We start from the raw sequence: 22,460 nt of genomic DNA, 5'->3' as shown, positions 1-22,460 counted from the left end.
TCCACTTTGCCAGCACATCTCGCCCTCGAGACATTTGGGGCCCTTTTAAACAATACACCGCAATGGCACACAATCAACATGCCGCTCGGCCCAAAGACGGGCTGGTACTTGCGGGTGTAGGTTGACTTGCTGACACCTGCATGACACGTACGAAATGGGGATATGACAATAATGCATAAGAATGGTTCACGTATTGCGAGCTGACTGCCTCGCAGGTAAAGTCACTCTAATCTATGGTTCATAGGACTGTATAATGTGGAACTGTTGCTATGAGGATCTGAATATCTATAATAGAGTGGCGATATCAATCATGGATTTAGCGAAATGTATAATGGCATTGTACTACCGTGTTTAACAGTGGACTGGAGCTGGTATATTGTATTGCTGATCATCATGAAAATGGTAAATAAAGTTTTGTTTTTTTAAAAAGAGCATCACCTGTGCCAGTGCACCATACGGGATCTGTGCAGGACCTGTGAAGCATCAAGGACAACCAAAGATACCTCCCTTGGAGTGAAGGAGTCACTCCCCTTCATTTGCAGGCACTGCAATACTGCTGTATGGTCTGCTTACCCTTAGCTCCTATGGACTCCGGAGGCTTCAGCAACACAGGAGGTTAATTTCTACATCCCTCAAGGTCTGAGCTGCCCTCTCACCAAGATTAAGGTCAGAATATCTTGTGGGAGCTACAATACCTGAACCCCTGTGCCTTGCGTACATTTGCAAGTGCGTATGCTTGTTGGCGATTTCCAAACAAGTGCATTGGGCTCCCAGGAGCCCCGACCTCTTGTCAGGATCCCTAATTTAAGCCCCAAAACGTTTCGCAATTGGTTAGACTCTAGTGGTGCCACAGGGTCGAAAATCAGGCATCAGTGGTCGAGTTGGTGGCATGTCCGCAACTCCAAGATGACCGCTAAGGTGCTGGGGTCTGTGGTCTAGTTGTTTTTGCAAATCCAGAGTGAGGTTACGTGACGCGCGCACACCTGAAGTATTGCGCACTTCACTAACGTTTTTCCTCAGAGAAGGTTGATAATTGGAGCGCCCGTAGTTTTGAAGTCAAAATCCTAGAGTCCGAAGTATAGAGAGTCTAAGCCTTTAACCTAGTAACTTTTCCCAAGTCATAGAAACGTAATAAATATTTACCTGAAGTAAGAAGAAGCACACGGAGTCAGCGCAGTAGTAAATCCCGGAGCAGAACACAGAGCTTCGTTTTCCTTCACATCAGAGCCGAGCAGCGATTCACCTACACCTGAAAAGAAACCAAAGACAAGCTAAGTGATAAATGGAGAGAGAGTGTAAAGGAATAGTAAATGTTGTCAAGTAAATGTAAAAGAAAAAACGAAATTGAAAAGGTAGATAAACTTACCGTTGACAGCGGTAGAGAAACTCGCAGGAACCTGTAAAGAAAATGAGAAAAGATAATGACCAAATCAGAGTGAGTTTTAAAGAGGTACCAAGCAAAGACTTTTAAGACTGTTAGAAAGTAGAGAAATATTATCTGTGGAGAAAACTCACCAGAGTTGAATCAGCGCAGAGAATTCCTGTGGAGAGAAGGCGAACAGTAAAATATTAAGAGCTAAGGAAGAAAAATCCAAAAAAAAGACAATAGCTATGTAAATAGAAAAGAAGAATGACATGGTTAAAAGAAAATAGCAAAAGGCAATACAATACCTGGTAGGTTTAATAGTAGGGGACTAATATAATAAGAACTAAAGAATAGATTAGGTGATTAATCAATGAACGATGTTTTACAGATAATAAGAACCCATTCTAAGAAGAAAAGAAAAGGTTACATTGGCCAAGAAGAGAGGCAAGGAGTTTCAGGACCTTGGGTAAGTAGGATCACAAGAAATTAAAGGAATAAGAAGTAGGATAGAGTAGAGAAGGGAAAACATATAATTGTTGTGTGTTTAGTTTTCTTTAGGAAACTTCGGTAGATTGATCAAAGGCAGAAGAAGATTCCCAGACAGAAAACCGGCAGGTCCAGAACCAGTCTCTTCTATTGTTCATTATTTTATCCACTTTTCCCCCTTCCCCCTCACTGATCAGTTAGCGCCAAGTTAATTCTTCTGGAGCTGAGTGGTTGGTAGTGGGAGTTGGGAAGTTAGCAACTTCTGTTCCCGTGCAAGACCATAGAGATCAGCGAGAAGCTGAAGGTGAGCTCTGACAGAGTGAAGTGCCCACGTCCTAATCTTGCACCCGAACAGAAAATAAATAGTTGAGGGAATAAATTTGCAGACCTTAGGGTCAGTTCTAGAGGTAATACAAAAGGAACTGGTAGCGGTTAAAGAAGAGAATCAAAGTCTAAGGCAGGAGATCATGAATTCAAGGAAGGAGACGGCAGAACTAGCACAGAGAATAAGGCAACCGTACTCTGATGGAAGGGAGGGTCCAACCACATCTATGGAAGAGACAAATAAGCTAACAACACAAGTTATACATTCCTTGTCACCAGTTATACCTCTGGCAGCACCCGAGAGATTCAGTGGTGACCCACAAAAGGTGCAGGTGTTTATTACACAATGTTCACTTCATTTCATGTGTCGCCCTTCTATCTTCCCTCATGCGCAATCTAAGGTAGCCTTCATTTTGTCATACTGAAGCGGAGATGCTGCGGCATGGTCTATGCTAATAGTTTCACGAGATGATCCATTGTTGCAGAATTTTGATGAGTTCAAGAAAGAATTTTTGAGAATCTTTGACCGAAGGCGGATCTCTCAAGCGGTAGATAATGAACTATTGGAGCTGAAGCAGGGAAATAGAGACTTAGTGGCTTACCTGGCCCAGTTCAACAAACTTATAATGGAAACTGACTGGCCGGAAAGTAAGAGGACAGCAATTTTCTATTGAGGTCTGCGAGATGAACTAAAAGACGGTTTGGCTCAGATACCGAATCGTCCGACTGAAATTTCCGCCCTTGTAGACCTGGTTCTAGAATTGGATTTCCGGCAAGTGGAGCGGAGAGGAGAGAGAAGGCGAGAGTTCAGAAGTACAGTTCCACGTTTCGACAGAGCAAAGACAGAAGCCGGGAAGGGCACAGAAGGTTTCTCTGGGTTAGAACCTATGCAAATAGGAACTATTCGGGGGCCACTACCTAAAGAAGAAAAGGAGAAAAGACGAGTCAGCAACTTATGTATGTATTGTGGTTCTAGTGGGCATTTTGTGCGGAATTGTCCAAAAAAGCCAAAAGGTTCATTTAAGCCGAAGGAAAACTCGCAGCACCACCTGTAGAAGGAGTTGTGCAGGTGGATGCGAATCAGAAATCAACTCCCCAGGAACATCGGTTGGCAAATACTTTACAGTCGTCTTCACCACATTTAATTCTATCCATGACAATACGATTCCGTCAAGAAACAATGAAAGGAGTAGCAGTTATGGTGGACTCAGAAGCCACGGGCAATTTCTGCGACCTGAAATTCGCGGCAAAGATTGGGCTGCAAGCAATCGCCAAGGCAAAAGGTGAACCAGTTAGAGCAATTGATGGTACCAATCTATCCTCAGGGCCTATAATACGTCACACTGAATTGGTAGAGTTGATTCGAGAAGATGGGCATAGGGAAGCTATTCACTTTAATTTAATCGATGCCCCTCAGTTTCAACTCATATTGGGGCTTCCATGGCTCACGGAGCATAATCCCTCCATAAATTGGAATGACAGAACAATCGAAATGAATTCAGCGTATTGTAGAGAGAACTGTTTTGTAACTTTAAAGGAAATTAGTAAACAGAACCCGGCTCATGCCTTATGTTCGGCCGAAGTCTCCATGTGCGTAATCAATACGCAATCAATATCACCGGAATATCAAGATTTCGAAGATGTTTTCAACGAACAGGAAGCTGAGCAATTGCCGCCTCATCGTGTTTACGATTGTAAGATAGACCTGGGACCAGGGGCGAATTTATCTTGCAGTCAGGTGTATGCCTTGACAGAACAAGAGAATCATCACCTGAGAGAATATATCGACAAGTATCTGGCAAATGGGTTTATACGTCCTTCCCAATCTCCAGTGTCTTCGCCACTATTTTTCGTGCCTAAGAAGGAGCAGAGCGAACTGAGAACGTGTATCGACTATAGAGCCATCAATCGAATAACAAAAAATAACAGGTATCCTCTTCCTCTTATCTCCGTCTTATTGGACCAGATTAAGGGAGCGCAGATATTTACGAAGTTGGATTTAAGGGGAGCGTACCATCTTATTCGAGTGAGAGAGGGAGATGAGTGGAAGATGGCTTTCAGGACACGTTTGGGGCTGTTTGAATACCAGGTGATGCCCTACGGTTTGTGTAATGCTCCTGCAGCGTTCCAGCACTTTATAAATGATGTACTCAGTGAATTCATTGATCAATGCGCTATTGTGTATATTGATGACATACTAATTTATTCAGTAGATACGCAGGAGCATCAGACACAAGTTCGAAGAGTCCTGCAGAAACTGCGGGAGAACAGATTATTTGTCAAGTTGGAAAAATGTGCTTTTGGAGTTTCGCAGGTGGAATTTCTGGGCTTCGTGATCTCGCCAACAGGAATTCATATGGACAGACGGAAGATTCAGGCAGTTCTTGAATGGAAGTCACCCACCAGTGTCAAAGAAGTCCAAGCGTTCATTGGATTTGCAAACTTCTATCGGAGGTTTATTGGAGAATTTTCTCGACGAATACTACCCTTGACGCGATTACTGTAGAAAGGGACAGGATTCGAATGGTCTGAAGAAGCAGAGCAAGCCTTTAAGGAATTAAAGAGTGAGTTCACTACAGCGCCCATCCTCCTACATGCCGATCCGATGGAGCCCTTTTATGTTGAGACGGATGCCTCTGATTTTGCAGTTGGTGGAGTACTTTCTCAAAGGAATACAGAAACTGGCCAATTACACCCAGTGGCCTATCGATCTCGAAAGTTGACGCCAGCTGAAATTAACTATACAATTACGGAAAAAGAGTTGTTGGCTATAAAAGACGCTTTCAATGAGTGGAGACACTATCTAATGGGAGCTCACCATGTGGTGACAGTTTACACGGACCATCGCAATCTAAAATTCCTGAAGTCTGCCAGAACTCTGACGCCTCGCCAACTTCGTTGGTCACTGTATTTTGCTGATTATGACTTTGTGATAACTTATCGGCCGGGTGCGCAAAATGGAAAGCGGACGCCTTGTCCAGGATGGGAACCGGAGAAGAAAAGAACCCACTCAGTGCTCAAGCGATCATACCAGATACTAAAATCATCGGTGCCACTGATATTCTGAACTTCAAGGAACAGGTGATCCAAGCTTTGACCCCCTAAGAAATGTTAGATTGGGCTCAACACGAACATGGAAGAGAAGTTCGAGATGAATTACCTTATAAAGTAGGTGCATTGTATTTGCCAAGTACAGCGTTGCAGAAGCAAGCTTTGCAGGAATGTCATGATCATCTGTTAGCTGGGCACAAGGGAGAGTTCAAGACGACAGATCTAATCAAAAGAAAATATTGGTGGCCTCAGATGAATAAGGATATAGAACAATGTGTGAAAACCTGTGAGATATGCGCTCGGGGAAAATCAGAACGGCACGCTCCCCAGGGGCTGTTGCAACCCTTGCCCATTCCTCCCCATCCTTGGCACACAATTACCTTAGACTTAATTACAGATTTACCATCATGTCATGGAATGAACACAATCCTAGTAGTAGTAGACACATACACGAAAATGACACATTTTTTTGCCTTGAAGGGAAGTCCTACAGCGAAACAGTTAGCAAGTCATTTTAGTACACAGATCGTAAGATTGCATGGAATACCCAAGGTCATAATATCGGACCGGGGAACTCAATTTGTCTCACATTTCTGGAAGGCTTTTATGAAAGGATTAGGAGTGGAAACTCGTTTTTCCACCAGTTTCCATCCGGAGACGGATGGGCAAACTAAAAGAGTGAACCAAGAATTGGAGCAATATTTACTATTGTTCGCCTTGAAACAGGATGGGGAATGGCCAGACTACTTGTGGACTACAGAATTTGCTCACAACAACACAAAGAATGTGTCCACTGGGTACTCTCCGTTCTATTTAAATTACGGAAGACATCCAAATTCCGCAGTACAAGATGTTGAGCTCTCAGTCCCAGCAGTCAAGGACTTGGTGTCTCATTTAAATTCAGTGCATGAATTGGCATCAAAGAACATAGAACAGGCTAAGGAAAAGTATAAGAAGTACGCAGACAAGAAAAGAAAGAAACCTCCTCCCTTAGAAATAGGAGACGAAGTCTGGTTGAATACCAAAAACCTAAGATTAAAAGGGAATCGAAAATTCCAGCCCCGATTTATTGGTCCCTACCCCATTGCAGAGCAGATTAATCCAGTGACCTATAAGTTGACTTTGCCCTCCAAATTCAAAATTCATCCAGTGTTTCACGTTTCCCTATTAAAGAAGGCAGTTCCAAATCTGAGAAAAGAATCAATTCCACACCCAATTCAGCTAGATACAGGGGTGGAGTTTGAGGTAAAAGAAATTCTAGACTCAAGACTAGTTAGAGGAAAACTGTATTATCTGGTTGACTGGAAAGGCTACGGTCCAGAGGAGCGGTCTTGGGAATTAGATTTGGATGTACATGCTCCTAGACTAATAAAACTATTTTATCAGCGCTATCCAACCAAACCCAGGGTGGGAGGACCATCCTTGGTGGGGGGTACTATCAGGATCCCTAGTTTAAGCCCCAAAAAGTTTCGCAATTGGTTAGACTCTAGTGGTGCCAAAGGGTCGAAAATCAGGCATCAGTGGTCAAGTCGGTGGCATGTCCGCAACTCCAAGATGGCCGCTAAGGTGCTGGAGTCTGTGGTCTAGTTGTTTTTGCAAATCCAGAGTGAGGTTACGTGACGCACGCACACCTGGAGTATTGCGCACTTCACTAACGTTTTTCCTCAGAGAAGGTTGATAATTGGAGCTCCCGTAGTTTTGAAGTCAAAATCCTAGAGTACGAAGTATAGAGAGTCTAAGCCTTTAACCTAGTAATTTTTCCCAAGTCATAGAAACGTAATAAATATTTACCTGAAGTAAGAAGAAGCACACAGAGTCAGCGCAGTAGTAAATCCCGGAGCAGAGCACAGAGCTTCGTTTTCCTTCACATCGGAGCCGAGCAGCGATTCACCTACACCTGAAAAGAAACCAAAGAAAATCTAAGTGATAAATGGAGAGAGAGTGTAAAGGAATAGTAAATGTTGTCAAGTAAATGTAAAAGAAAAAACGAAATTGAGAAGGCAGATAAACTTACCGTTGACAGCGGTAGAGAAACTCGCAGGAACCTGTAAAGAAAATGAGAAAAGATAATGACCAAATCAGAGTGAGTTTTAAAGAGGTAACATGCAAAGACTTTTAAGACTGTTAGAAAGTAGAGAAATATTATCTGTGGAGAAAACTCACCAGAGTTGAATCAGCGCAGAGAATTCCTGTGGAGAGAAGGCGAACAGTAAAATATTAAGAGCTAAGGAAGAAAAATCCAAAAAAAAGACAATAGCTATGTAAATAGAAAAGAAGAATGACATGGTTAAAAGAAAATAGCAAAAGGCAATACAATACCTGGTAGGTTTAATAGTAGGGGACTAATATAATAAGAACTAAAGAATAGATTAGGTGATTAATCAATGAACGATGTTTTACAGATAATAAGAACCCATTCTAAGAAGAAAAGAAAAGGTTACATTGGCCAAGAAGAGAGGCAAGGAGTTTCAGGACCTTGGGTAGGTAGGATCACAAGAAATTAAAGGAATAAGAAGTAGGCTAGAGTAGAGAAGGGAAAACATATAATTGTTGTGTGTTTAGTTTTCTTTAGGAAACTTCGGTAGACTGATCAGAGGCAGAAGAAGATTCCCAGACTGAAAACCGGCAGGTCCAGAACCAGTCTCTTCTATTGTTTATTATTTTATCCACTTTTCCCCCTTCCCCCTCACTGATCAGTTAGCGCCAAGTTAATTCTTCTGGAGCTGAGTGGTTGGTAGTGGGAGTTGGGAAGTTAGCAACTTCTGTTCCCGTGCAAGACCATAGAGATCAAGCTGAAGGTGAGCTCTGACACCTCTGGCGCCATTTCCTACTAAGAACGCTGGTCTCCTTGCACCGAGTGTTCCATGGGCTGCTGTTTAGTAAAATTGATTGAGGTCCTCTCCCGACTTCTTTCCCTTCGGCCTGTGGGTCCACTTGAGGGTCAACTTTGCTTTTCTTGGCTTCTGCTGATTGCTCCAGGCTTGCCCTGACTCCCCTTGCTGTGGTGAGTCTCCTTGACCTTGCTGGTCTGAGCCATATCCATCCTTGACCTTCTGCATGGGTTGCCGTTGACAAGGCTTGTTCGTGCTCCAGCCAGACACCGACCCATTAGTACTCAACATCCTTTGTGGGACTGTTTGTATCCAGCTCCTGGTTGTCCTCAACATCTCCTGGTCCCCGTAGCTGCAGAGTCAAGAACTCCCTCAAAGCACCTGAAGCACCCGACATCGTTGGGAATTTGTCTACCGAGCCCCTGGTCACTCCTGAGTGACCCAGACTCTGCTTTCAGATACTCTTTGACAAGAACCCACCTTTGGATTCCAACGGACACTTTTCTTCCTTCCATCAGCAGCTCTTCTTCAAAGTCCTCCATTGGGTTTGAATGCGGTTTCCGATGCCACTTCAGACCTATGCACCCGGCTTATCTGGAATAGGTCACTTGGGTACCTCGGTATCCACAGGTTGGGTGGCTCTCCAACCTCCTAACTGCCATGGGGTTTCTTAGAAGTCCACCTTTAAGGATCCTTAAACTCTAAAACTTCAACTGCCACTTTCCCATAGAATTGTACGGAGCACGCAGCCGTGTTCCCACACTGCACCTGTCCTCCGTGGGGTCCCCACTTACTCACCTTGGGTGGTTCCTTGGGGTCTCAGCGATTCTACAACCTCTTGACACTGTCTTGTATCGAGTCGTGGGTCTTATACTACTATTTTAGTATATGGTTTGCCCCCCCCCCGGACCCATTATGTATTAGTGCTATTTACTGTAATTTCTGTGCTTAAGTATTGTGTGCTTTGTGATTATCTCAGCGTAGGAGATGCTGTGTCATATTAGATAGTGTTATAAAAAGTAAATACATATTTTTATAACTACTGTGTGGTTCTCCTTTCATTTAACCAATACTATATGGTAGCATTCTGGTAAAACAAGCTGCTTAACATTCCTTCAAGACTAAGCCTGAAAGCTGATCTTCTCAGCTACCACTTGGATAGCTTTCTAAGGTTATCTTTGACCCCTTAAATCACCATAAGGGTTGTTTGGTTTGGTGCAATGTGCCTACTTTAACTAGTGGACAGCATATACCAGGCCAACTTCTCAAAACAATTAACAAAATAAAATGGTTTTTAGTGCTAGACTGACTATCCAAAAGTTAATTCACAAAAAAGTGATTTATAAAGTCTTCAAATGGTTTTTAGTGCTAGACTGACTATCCAAAAGTTAATTCACAAAAAAAGTGATTTATAAAGTCTTCCTGTCAGGTAGCGAAATGAGTGACTGATGTGTTCTGGGTATAGGTAAGACTCCTGGAATCATGGAACAAGGAGGACACATTTGTGAGGCAGCGTTCACTGAAATCTATTGCAAAAAGGCAAATTATTCAGCGTATGAGGCATGTTTCGAGATAGTGCGTCTTCATTTCTTTGTAATTTTTAGATATGTTAACACTGTCTGGTTAAAGCTTTAATTTATTTACTATTTAACACACAAATACAGCAATAAGCAACATAAATGTGACCAGTCAACCTTTGAGCTTCCTCCCCTGCACAGCAACAGGGGTTGCTGTGTTTTTATTAACATTTGATCCGTTAGAGTTAGAAAAACATGTGAGAAAGTCATCCTTTTGGTCCTAATCACCCCCATTCTTTGATTAGTACTAATGGTTACTGACTCTGACTGTGCCCTGGACTCTGCTTACCAGACCCAGGGCCAATGCTCTGCTGTTAAAGTTTATTGTGGTTACGTATACCTACAATTGGTAATGACAGACCCCTATAAGTCCATAGTATATAACATTGCAAGAGGGATTCAAAACTACTTTTAAGTCCCTTGTATATTATAGGGCAGGGAGGTTTAGAGGCCCAGTGGATTTCCTGCACTAGTGTGGGCACTGCTGTATTGCCTGCTGTCATTTTAAATGCAGCCCTGCTTTGTAAACTGTCTTTAAAATTAAATGATATGCAAATTTGCCGTTGGAGCTAAAGGTACTTCCAAATTAGTAATCTACCTTATTTTTACCTACAAATCCTCCCAAGGTCTTCCCTATGTGCCCCAGGGTAGGATGACGTGTAATTTTAAGCAGGGACATTATAAAATATGTTTTATAAGCCCTGGTGAGGGGAAAAAACTGCCAAGTTCATGTTTCCCCATTGTAGACAATTAGCTCCAAAGGCTAACTTTAGACTATTTTATTTAAGTATAAATAGTGCTAGAAAGGAGTTAAATGGAATTCATGGACTTAAAATGATAGTTATGATAAATCCAACAATTTGCCACTGAAAGATTTATAATAACTATCAAAGAAAATAAGTTATTAAACTTTCTTTTCTGTAAACCAAAATCCGGCCTTACAGCTGCTCTCTCCTGATTGGCTAGCCTCTGCCAAGCTGCACCAAGTTGTCTTAATGAGGTGTGAAGCAGCCTGCTAGAGAGACAATGGGCATCCTGTGTGAGAAGAAATGAAACTGCAGAAAGCAGGAGGGAGGAAGGGTGACCAAACTGGTCTTCAAAGGGAGAATGACACATTAAGACAGCACAGGCTCACCCCTACATCAGCCACCCCAGCCTCACAGGAGGCCCAGTATTTAGATTAAGGAGATAGATAGAAGGGGAATGTTAAGTAATCTTAGCCATGTGAGTGAGTTGGCTTAGCCTGGTCTAACCTTCAAGGAAATAGTTCCTTCATGTTGCAATTTGAGAAAATTGTGCTTTCTGGGACAAGAATGTGCCACACTTTGGAGGAAGTGATAATAACGCTGTGTCCCATTGTTCAGGGGTGCCCCCCTGCCTGTCGCCCAGAAACACAGCATATCTATGAAAGAGTTGTCAAACAGCTCAGATCTGCTGACTGAAACTACAAGGAGAAGAAGGACTGGCCTTCTGGAACCCTGGCCTGCACCTCAAAGGATTGCACTCTGAAGCACTGCACCTGCTGCACACAATGAAGTATAGCCTTAAGGGCCTTGTCTTGCTTCATGAAGGATTTAAGAGTGGACTCCCTGCACGCTTCTGGTTAACAGAGCCCACCTGCATCATCTCCAGCAAGAAGTAGAGACCCTACGTCGAAAGCTACTATGCAAATGCAAAAGAAAGTTTAGCCAAGAAACTTGTGCATGAGGAATGAGGAATTTTGCAACAGTTTGCAAGCAATAAGAAAAACTCTACGTGACACTAACAATAATGAGGTTCTGAAGTATTTTGCATCCCAGTCTACATGCTAATTGTGGGGACACCGAAGTGTAATACTGTCTTGACGCTTTTTGTGTTTTGCCTCTGGGACACGTTGTCTATTAAAATACAAACATATGCCACCTATCTTCCTCACTGCCTATGGATGCCAGGATGCAGTCTGAGGCTGCTACATAATGCTCTGGGTATTTTGGGGTGATCGTTACCATACAGAGAGTGGCGAAGATCTGATTGCATAAGTGCAGGTAATTTATAGAGAACTTAAACGTAGGCACCACGGCAGAGTACCGTAACTTCACAGAAGCAAGCAGGTAATCTGGTGCAGAGTACCTACACTTCTATTTTTCCATTTCAAGCACTGGCTTAACTTCATTGAACCCAGCTAAACCACAAAGCATTGGTACTCTTTGTTCACTGTCAACCAGTGAGCGTGGCTGAAAACAGCATCACACTGATGCTCATTTCCATTACAATAAAGGTGGCTGCATTGAAGAGAGCCCAAGGATGGGCTGCACCAAAGAAGATTCATGTCGCCAACCCCAACAATTTAACATTTTAAAAGAAAATAATTTTCTACTTGAGTGGTGAATCACTGTCTTCCTGGATTTATTTAAGAGCTATCTTTCTCCATTGACAAGCCTGAATAAACTTGATTTGATATTTCAACTAGGCTTGGGCAAAATTTAAATTAGGCCGGCGTAATTTGCATAATTTGGACATTTTGCGTTATGCTTGTTATGAAGAATCCCCGAAATTATATTATTAATTATACCACTTCACGTAATTACGCGCCATTTGCAGTTAAAAAACAAACACAAACGCATGTGAACACCAAAGTGCAAGCAGCTGTTGTTCGTTGTGGGAATTTGTTTTTTTTTGCACTGTTTTCAGCACAAAATTCGTCCTCATGTAAAAAATTGATATGAAGATGATTTTTGCACTAAAATATAGCCAATGACATATTTGCATTTCTAGTTATTACGTGTAATTTTGTGTACTTTTGCTGAAATTTCACGTAATGGCGCAAAAGCAAATTATGTGACTGTCTCACATCACTAATTTCAACCCACCTTTTCAAAGAAACAAGCCAGCCTTTGTTTCCCATTTACCTCTGGATAGTAATGTCATCCACTAGCTCTTCAAAATATTTTGAAATACCTCAGAAATCTAACTAGAAATAGAATACCACTCAGTCACTTACATTCCAGTTTGTGTAATTAAAGACATTTCACCTATGCCTCCTTTCAGTCCTAACAGTTAAAAACAAGAAGACTAGATCTCAGAACAATCTGCACAGTTTTAACTATTACAAATAGACCTAATTTAGTCTCTGTGGTAAAAAAACATTATTAAGCCTGGGCAAAGCACTACGCTACGCTCGCGTAGTTTGCGAAGTTTGCGCTACTTCGCACTAGGCGAATTGCACGTGGCAGAGTGCAAACACGCGTAGCGTAGCGTATTGTAGTGCAGCGGTCATTTTTTGCTTGCTCGCAGTCTTCAATGTCAAGTTGGCGACCGTGAGCAAGCGAAATGACATCCCGGCGAGACTTTTTCCTTGTTCGTGATCAGCAACATCAAGTTGCCGATCGCGAGCGTGGAAAATGAACCTCCCGGCGAGATTCTCAATGCGGGGAGGTCAGGTTTCTCTTTGCGAGTGGTCGCGTATGCTCGTGACCGCTCGCGATGAGAAACTACCAGTCCGCGTTGAGAAAGCTGCCGCTCGAGTAAAAATCTACTCGAGCGGCAGAAAACTACAGCTCACACTGTGCAAGATGCCGTTTTCAATGATTGCACAGTGCCGGATGCTTGTCTGCACTGTGCAATCATTGAAAACGGCATCTTGCACAGTGCGAACAGGGTACTACGCAGTTCGCAAAGTGCTACGCGTAGCTCGCGTAGTGCGAAGTGCACTTTGCGTAGGTACGCATAGCGCTACTTCGTGAACTACGCCCAGGGTTAAACATTATAACCAAACTGCAGATAAATTCATACAGTAGAAACTATCCTAACCAAACTTATTTTATATTATGGTTTTATAGGAATTACAACCAGACCTCATTTCAGCCTATGCAGTTAGACTGATTGCAACCAGATTTCACCTCAATCTATGCCTTTATAACAAACACAGACATATCTCAGGCCAATCCACCCAATTGAAACTATTACAACCAGAACTCATTTGAGTCTACACAGTTGCAATAACTATAACCAGACCTCATTTCAATTTAAGCATCTGTAAGTATTACAAACAGACAGTGTCATTCACACTGTTGAATCCGTTATAGCCAAACTAATTCTAGTCTACTAATTTATAGCTAATACAATCAGGCTTCAGTTCATTGCAAGCAATTGGAACCATTACAAGAACTCTTTCTAAATCTACACTGTTGTAACAATTACAACCAGATTTTGCTTCAATCTGTGAAGCTGTAACAATAACAAACACATCTCATTATAATCCATGCACTTAAAACCATAAGAACCACGACTGATTTCAATCTAAACAGTTGCAACCATTGTAGGAAAATGGCTCTTTATAGGCTCCTTATATAGTGGACCAAAAATAGAGACACTGTGGAAAGATTCCATGCAAACCCAAAAGTAATTACAGAGGCTCAAATGACACCCCAAATGCTCTCTTTTGTGGTAGCGTGGGTGAGACTTTAGGCATATCAGAGGGTAATGCTAAGCATTTTCTGCACACACAGGCCGTAAATGGGACACAAATGCAATAAAGAAATCCAACACTAATTATCAAAATAACCATACTTTTATATGAATGTAGATATGATGATGAATCAGTTATGTACTGTTTGAGTTATGAATTTTTACAGTTCTCAAAAGTTGACAGTGCAATTTTTGGGAGTGGTAATGTTATCCTATACAGGTAAAACATGGATTACATTCAATCACTGAACAGTAACTTACAAGACTGTTCTCCAGTACTTAAGGTGAGTATGGGGCAAGGTCCAAGGACACACCAACAGGTCACCTCGTGAGACTCTGGGGCATCCAGGTTCAGTGTGGGTCACAGCATTGGGTGTTCCATTCACTTCAATGGGGTACTGCCCAGTCAGAAAGAGGCTGCAAGCGGGACCGGGGGACCATCCTGAGGAAACCTACAGGGGGGTTCAACCCTTGAGATGCTAGGGCACGTATAGACACCATTGGTTCACTTCTCCTCGGGCTGTGGGGCTCGGGTGCAGTAGTGTCTTTTGGCATCGGGTTCGGTGGTGTAGTCTCGTGGTTGGAGGGGGTCTGCAGAAATAGGGTAGTCTTAGCTTTGTAGGGTCTCAGGACCCTGTTGGCACGTGACCTCCCTGGGACTGGGGAGTGGGTGCCGAGGTGCTTTGTGGCATCGGCATCAGAGGCTCTCTCTTTGTTTTTGTTTCTGCTGAAAAGGGGAAACCAGGACAGCTGGGTGACTCACGATGTGGAGTATCATTGTCCCTGAAGCCCCTTGATGTGCAGGTCCGTTTTCCTCGGCATTGGAGTCTAGACTGGACACGACATGCCTTGGTTGCTGAAAGGGGTCCAGTACCCCAGGTTTTGATGTTTTATGGCTCCCGTCGATCATGGTGTCCTCACACTTGGAGGGAAGATGGATCTAACCTATAGGAGCACAGCTACCTCTTCCTGGGCAGCTGCTGTGTTGGTAGTCCCAGTGAGCGGCAGGTTGCTGAACCGGGTCTTGCTTCTTTTGGTGCCTGAGGCTGCAGGGGAGTAGCTCCTCTACTCCAAGGGAGTTTCTTTGGCAATTGACAAAGCACTGACATCCTTCTGGGTTTCTAGAAGTCTGCACAGCTCCAGAATGCATCAGTTGCTCCACGAGGGTTGGGTGCAGCAGGCAGGCAGGGTTGGAGCAACATCAGTCATGCTCCTCGGTTCTCGGGTCAACAGTCTTCTTTGTCTACTCCTTCTTTTGTATCCATTGAAATCTGAAGTCTTGGTATCGGGGGTCCCCTAAATACTCAATTAAGGGGCGCTCCTGGGAGTGGGGGTAGAAGCCAATGGGCTACTTACTCCTGGGGTCACTACACCACCTGGATGGCCACTTCCTTTGGGAAGTGGGCATTACCCTGTCCCAGAATTCCTAATTCCACCACACAAAAGATGGTGAAATTCCTAACTTCGTTTTCACTTCAAGCTGGTCACCCTAGAGGTGTGTCCAGCCTGGCAGTGCAACACACTTCCTGCATAGCTAATTTTCCCACCTGTCCTGATTCCAGATAGGCCCAGAGCAGGGGGTGGCATTTCCCCTGTCTGGGGAAATCTGGGGTTGCATAAAATTTACCAGCCTTCCTGGAGGAGGAGGTGATAACACCTCCTTCCAGAGCAGGCATTGTCATTGTCCTCTGAGAGTGGGTTTCTCACCTCCTAGGGGATCAGAAACCCATCTGTAGTGGCAGGCTGGACTGGTAGGTTTCAGGGGGGGATCTCCAAGGTCCCCTCTGGGTGCATGTATTATTAAATTGATTCCTGGAATTAGTGTGGGTTTATTAATATGAGGTGTTTGATACCAAACATCATCTAATCAGTGAAGTCATTAAATAGGTGGGTACTCATTTTAACCAGTGCCCAGTGCATACCTTGAGATGGCTTCCCTGCTCACCTGCAATACCTAGCAATAGAACCAGACATCACAGGGGCATATCTGCTCATGCAGACTTGTCTGCACATAAAATATAATGCACCCTGCCTTAGGGCTACAAAAGGCCTGCTGTAGGGGTGACTTACATATATTAGATGCAGTGACTTTGGCATGGCACACAGGATTGTGTCGTGTCACGTTTTCAAGCATGGTTTGCACCATGTCACGCAGCCTGCAACGGCGTTCTGTTTGGGATTTACATGTGGGTCCTTAGGGTGACATAAGATAGGCTGCAGCTCTTAAGGACCCTCTTTAGTACCCATGTTCTAGGTACCTGGGGTACCATTTACTAGAGACTTACAGGGGTGCAAAAGTCCTTAGCCAATTGTAGCACAATTAGACAACACCTTGTTTTGGGGAAGAAGCACTGGCACTGAGGTCTGGTTAGCTGGCCTCTGTGCACTATCAAGGTCGAAAATCAGCTTCTAGTAGCTAAAAAGGGGCAAAAAGTGAGGGGACAACTGCAACAAAAGCCTAGTTTCCGACAAACATTACAACCAGACATTATTACAGTGATAATACTTGGGAGCCTGCAATCTATGTTTAAAAGCCAATTTCTAATCATCTTATTACAGGCAACTTATAGCATCTCTATGATATGAAGTAGAGGCTCAACTATAATAACTTATTATGGTTGAGTTCTGACATCACAATACCTGCTACCCGAGTTAGCAGCCAGGGTGAAAAGCAGGTCATGGAGCACAATTAAAACTGCAGTTTAAACAAGTAAAATGAAACCTGGCTGTTCCTCATTTTTTAGGTGAACAGTGACAAACAGAAATTAGATATTTATGGCAAAATATTTATTTTCTTTTTGCACGTTTTGGTTAATTAGAGGTAAGACAGACTCTCTGTTCATGTTCACACTCTCTCTTCCCACTCATTCTGAGCTTCAGCATGTTTGAAAACCTGAATTAATCTGATTCTAGTATGTATTTGCAATAAAATATATAAGCGCTACTTGGTCTCTCTAATTGTACACTAGATGTTCTACTTGTATTCTTCATTCTATGTCTTTCATATGAAACTGCAATACACAAAGTACTTCAGCAGTTTTTAGGAAGGGTGATCGTGGTCCTCTATATGGTGATGGAACTCCTCAGTGACTTGCAATAACCTCATAATGTTCACCAGTGGGTACTATATCTCATATATAATAATTACAACCAGATAGGGTCACAATAACTTATACAGTTATAATCATTTCAAACAGAACTCAGTAGAATTTATGCAGCGGAACCAATTATTCAACAGTCCTCCAGTGCAAGCCGAATTGCCAAGTTTCTCTCTCCAAACCCATTAAGCACAGATTGTTGTATTCAGGCCATGTTTGCAGAGGAATATTGCAAGCACTCCCCAGTGAATGAACACATGGCAGGGCATTTCTTGAGGTTGAAGTCTATCTTGTAAACTGAAGTTAACACATGCAAATTGCCAACACATACAGCTCAGTATTTAACATACTAAACACATTTGAAACAGGTATTGGCAAAGCCAACAACTAGGTCTAACTTTGGCTGCTGACTTTTTTTTGCCAATATTAGACCATATTACACATGTTGCCCTTTATGTATTTTTATATAATATGTTTATTTTGAGATAGTTCTCTTGAAAAAGTGGTGTTCTTCGTAGAGGAACTACTAGGATGCATTTACTGGTATTAGTATGTTTAAGTGTTGTTTATCTTATTTGAATAAATTGTTGATAAAGGAATAGACAATGGTGAGGCTCAATTGATTTTTGTGGTTTTGTGGCTGCAGTATGTATCCTATAATTATGGATTTAGTGTAATTTGCCAAATAATTTGCAGCATAATTTTCAAAATGCACAGTTCGCCAAAATATTGTTTATAGCTCTAATGGATGAAAATTATACTTCCAGAAAATGTGCCACATGATTAAAAAATGTCCTGCATAAATTAGAATACCTTGCTACATAATTTGTTCTGCCATGCCACATTACCCAAGTAATTCTGACAATGTTAAACACTAGCAAGTGGTTAAGAATTGTCATTAGGATGATGAAAATCATATTTCACAGACAACTGTGAAATATTTCTCATATTATATTGGTTTTTATGCCACTGCATTTTGTGTAATAAACAAAACAGTGTGTGTGTGTCTGCGTGTGTGTGTGTATGTTCATAAATGATACACAATTTAGGCCCTTATTATGATGACACCTCTGAATGCCATCCGACAGCATGTGGGAGGCTTTCCGCTCAACATCATAGGTTTTCCTCAGACCACCTTATTATGATATTGGCAGTCGGAGAGAAACCCATGGGGGAATTCAGCTCCACTTCTGATGGGCTCATAGAGCTCATCAGGGCGGTGGGTGGAATTGTAATCCCAACATGACAGCCAAGGCAGCCTTAGCGCCGCTGCTGGGATTATGATGTCGCTTTCTGCCTGCCCTTTATGGCAGTCCGCCAGCCATGAAAAGGCAGGTGGGAAGTGAGTTTGGGGGCCCCTAGCAGTGCCCCTTCCCCCGTGGCCATCCACTATCATAAGGCACTAAGAGGAGGGGCACTCCTCCTGTGTCAAAAGGGCAGAGAGGAACCCTCTGGTGGGAGTGCGTCCTCCCTAGGTAAACTCGTAATCACAAAAGGTACCCCACTGTATGTCGAGATAACACTAAATAACCCTGGGGAGATGATTCATGAAGTGACCTAGATGTTACCCACCGGGTTGTGGGAAAGGAAAAAATTCCTTTTTGTTTTATTTACCCTCACACACCCTAGTGGTGTCATGCTTCATCATCGGGCTACCCTGTCCCCTAAAAGTCAGGGTAGGCTCAACCATGTCTCAGGGAGCGCTTGAAAGATCTAGCTAGGGGGTCTTACAGAATTAAAATCCTCAGGCTGGTCCCCTTTATTCTTGGAACAGCATGGGATATTAAAAATACTTAAGCATATAAAAGGGTCATTTGGATGTATTAGTGGTCCTATGACTCTAGTGTCAGAGATTCCCTCCCTGGTACGAGCAGAAGAACATTTTTCACACTACTCCTGTGAAAAAAAGGGCATATAGCTGCTCCTTTTGCATGACTAAAGATACACTTATCTTTAATGTTTAAAGATATTAGTCCTTCTTCTCCATCTATAAGGAAAAAAGAGGAGAAAAAAAGAGAGAAAACATCACACAATAACTTTTTTTGCATTCATCATTGTATCCCCAAGGTGATGTGCTTGCAAAGTTCACCCATGCGAACACGGATTATAGTGAACATATATACTGTTAGTATAGGCCTGGCTGTAGTGTATAAAGCGAACTCAGGGCTGGACACTACTACGGTAACGGGACTGTACCCAGACAACATGGGCTCAGCACTTGTAAGGTGGCGGGACCGATCACGGATCACGTGTGTTCGTAGATGTCACAATTTTCATGGACTGTTTATCAGGTCTCATTGTCATGTATATTCTGACAATGCTGTTATATCGTATTGTACCAGGTGCTTAACTCATATTTGTCTAACAGTCCTTTGGGAAGTTCCTTGTTGCACATGTTCTAGTGACTGTTTATGAACCGACCTTACGATGTTACTATATGGTTAATATGCCTGTCCAATCAAAAGGTATTATTTCACGATTGATATCACTGTTCTCCTATTTCTGATTTAATTGATTCCAAGGGATCGAATCATTCAAGCCCTTCTCATGGGTTCTCAATAGGTAAACCTACCGTTGTTCTCGTTCGAGAAGTCTTTTCACTAGATTGCCACCTCCATTTATCTGTTCGATCACTGTCCAGCTGAGATCTTTATCAGAGTGGTTCTCTTCCAAGTAGTGTGAGGTGAGTTTTGTGTTATTGCCCACCTGATTGTGCTGCGGTGCTCACTCATGCGGACCTATGGTGCCATGGTGCCCCCTAAACATCCCTGCACCATGTGGCAAGCACCAGTGCAGGGATGTTTGAAAACATAAACTTTTATGCACGTTGTGCAGTGGCCCTTTTCTGGCTTTTGAACAAGCCACAATGGTGAAATGTGTGTTTATGACATCCTCATGGGCAGTCAAATCTAAATTCCTCGGATGGAACCAGGGACTACTAGTTGGTCGGTTTGCATCCCGACATGATTCTGGTCAGAAGCTCATCCGACCAGCATCGTAATTAGAGGGGCCTCAGTCACAGTTTGTTAATGCAAAATTATGTTACTGTGCAAATAATCTCATACTAGGTAATACATTGCTCAGTAGCAGTTTTACGGGGTGCTATTGTGAAGCTGTTCAAAGGAGAGGAGAAACGTCGCATTGGAAGAATTTGTGAGTGCATGTGTAGGAATATACAATTAGAGAATTCAAAATGAAGAACAAATTCATGTTAATGTTTAATACATTTAAAACAAGTAGAATTTAGATCAAAGATTGAAAAAACAGTCAAAAGATAAAGAAAAGATGTGAATAGAAAAGACAAATAGAAAAAGAGAAAAAATAAGGAAGTGTAGGAGAAAATAGAATTAATTATAGAAGTAGGAGGGAGTAATATGAGAAGCGGGTGAGAAGAGAGTTGAATTCTTCGATGTATTATAATGAGAAATCAGAAATTCCTTCAGTGTTGAATAGCGGGAAGGCATTTAGATTGATAGTCATGCAGAGATTATTTAAATTCGAAGAAAGAAAATAAAATAGAAACATGGTCTATGTATAAATCAGCATGACTTCTGCTATGTATGACATTTCTTGCATTTGACTATGTTGGTTAATATGTAATATGCGCACTTAATATGTAAATATGGAATTGATGGTTTAAATGCAAATCTAAAATAATTTCTGAAATGACAGCAAGCATATAAGTAATAGAAAGTATTAAACTAGAAATGTGTGAATCAATTATCCTGAATACAATGGTTTATATTGAAAAATTATTCCTTTTCACTCTGTATATTCTCATCATAATAAGCAGTGTGCGAAGTTGCAAAGGTATTTTTGCAACTTTTCTAAGTGGCTGTGAAAATCATTGCAACTTTTTGGAGGTTGCTATGTTTTACAATTCCATATTTTGTTTTTCATATACAACCCCCTGCATGAAGGGATTTGTTTCAGAAAAGCCAAAACAATACTGTCTTTCAGGAAGTCTGGCACTGCCAGATGAACCATTGTGTGGGCTGTGTGTTTTTGTTTTTTCAGGGCCCACAGGTCCACAAAACAGGCCAATGCACTGGTGCTTTTGAGCTGGCCCATCTGGAAGTGCCAGAGTGTCTAAAAAGCCGGTTCAACACTGATGAGCCACCATAGCAGCATTCCAGTCTCTTACAGTGGATATTCCCCATCTCAGGAGGAGAGAACTTCAAATATGGTAGGACGCCTGCAGCTTAGCTGGTGGAGGTGGGAATATTTGCTGTCACAGGGAATTGAGACCGGCCTGCCAGAATCTAAATGACCCCTAGACTCTTGTTCGAAAGTACAACAGTTTTAAACGAATACATATACTTGAACTTGTTGAATATCTCAATTTATGTTTTAGTTCCAAATAAGCTAAAGACCTTTCAATGTTTTTGAAGTTGCATGTTTCTTCTCTACATCTATGGCCTACGTTTTATCACTATGACTTATTTTGTTCTTCACTTCCTGATTTTATGCTTGTGAGAAATTGTCTTTACTTCAGTTTTTCTAATGTACACATTCTAATGTTTAGGTCAAAATAAGATTAATTCTTAACATAACATTTTAAATTGGTACATTTAATTCTACTTTCAGTCATTCATATAATGTTGAGGCCTTGCATTAATCTTCAAAGCCAGTTTTGAATTCAAGAGCAATGGAGGGGGATTAACAAAAGCAAAATGTGGTCATAAACATAGGTTTATGAACTAATACACCTTACTGGTGCTTTCCATGAATTCAGAAAGGAATTCCTGACAAGGGTAAACCCATTTTTTGGTTTGGAGAACTGTTCACAAGTGTGGAGTTCTCAGCATCTGTAAATCTAATTTAATGGGGGGTCCAAGGTGTGGTTAGCCTTGTAAGTTTGGGAACACCCACAAACAACTATATTTGTGGTAATTCACAAACTCCTCACATTCCCTTTTCCAGCCTAGAAAGTGTTAGATTTTTACCTTAATACCGTGTGGACGAAAATTCCTTTCCAGGGTGGTTAGAGGTTGGAAACACCCACATTTTTTAATGGGGTCTAGGGGAAGAGGTTTTTCCACAGGAAAAATGTTGTTCCTGCTGCAAAAAAATAAATAACAAATATGCATTTGCAGTGGGGATGCTATTCCCTCTTGCAGAGTTCTATGCCCTGGAGAACTTCTCACAGCAAGTATGGGATGCCAGTTGGAAAGTCATGTGACTTTCCAGGAATCCCAATGGAAATTCCTAGGAATGTCTATGAATTGCCGAAAGTATAACTTTTCACTCAACATAGATGTAAATCTACGAAGTTAGATTT

At 42.2% G+C, this 22,460-nt stretch overlaps 1 long non-coding RNA gene across 1 annotated transcript; it reads right to left on the bottom strand.

The window, feature by feature from the left end:
- Nucleotides 1-1,151: 1,151 nt before the first annotated feature.
- Nucleotides 1,152-7,118, bottom strand: LOC146812598 (uncharacterized). The gene is made up of 4 exons (XR_014965967.1): nucleotides 7,019-7,118; nucleotides 1,516-1,541; nucleotides 1,367-1,397; nucleotides 1,152-1,249 (listed from the first exon to the last, which is right to left on the bottom strand). It is a non-coding gene; the product is annotated as an uncharacterized LOC146812598 (long non-coding RNA).
- Between the last annotated feature and the right edge of the window lie 15,342 nt (nucleotides 7,119-22,460).

This window comes from Triturus cristatus, chromosome 7 (genome assembly GCF_964204655.1).
Source record: "Triturus cristatus chromosome 7, aTriCri1.1, whole genome shotgun sequence".
Lineage (NCBI taxonomy): Eukaryota > Metazoa > Chordata > Amphibia > Caudata > Salamandridae > Triturus > Triturus cristatus.
Note: the sequence above shows the minus strand (reverse complement) of the source record. Positions and strands in the feature narration are given on the sequence as shown.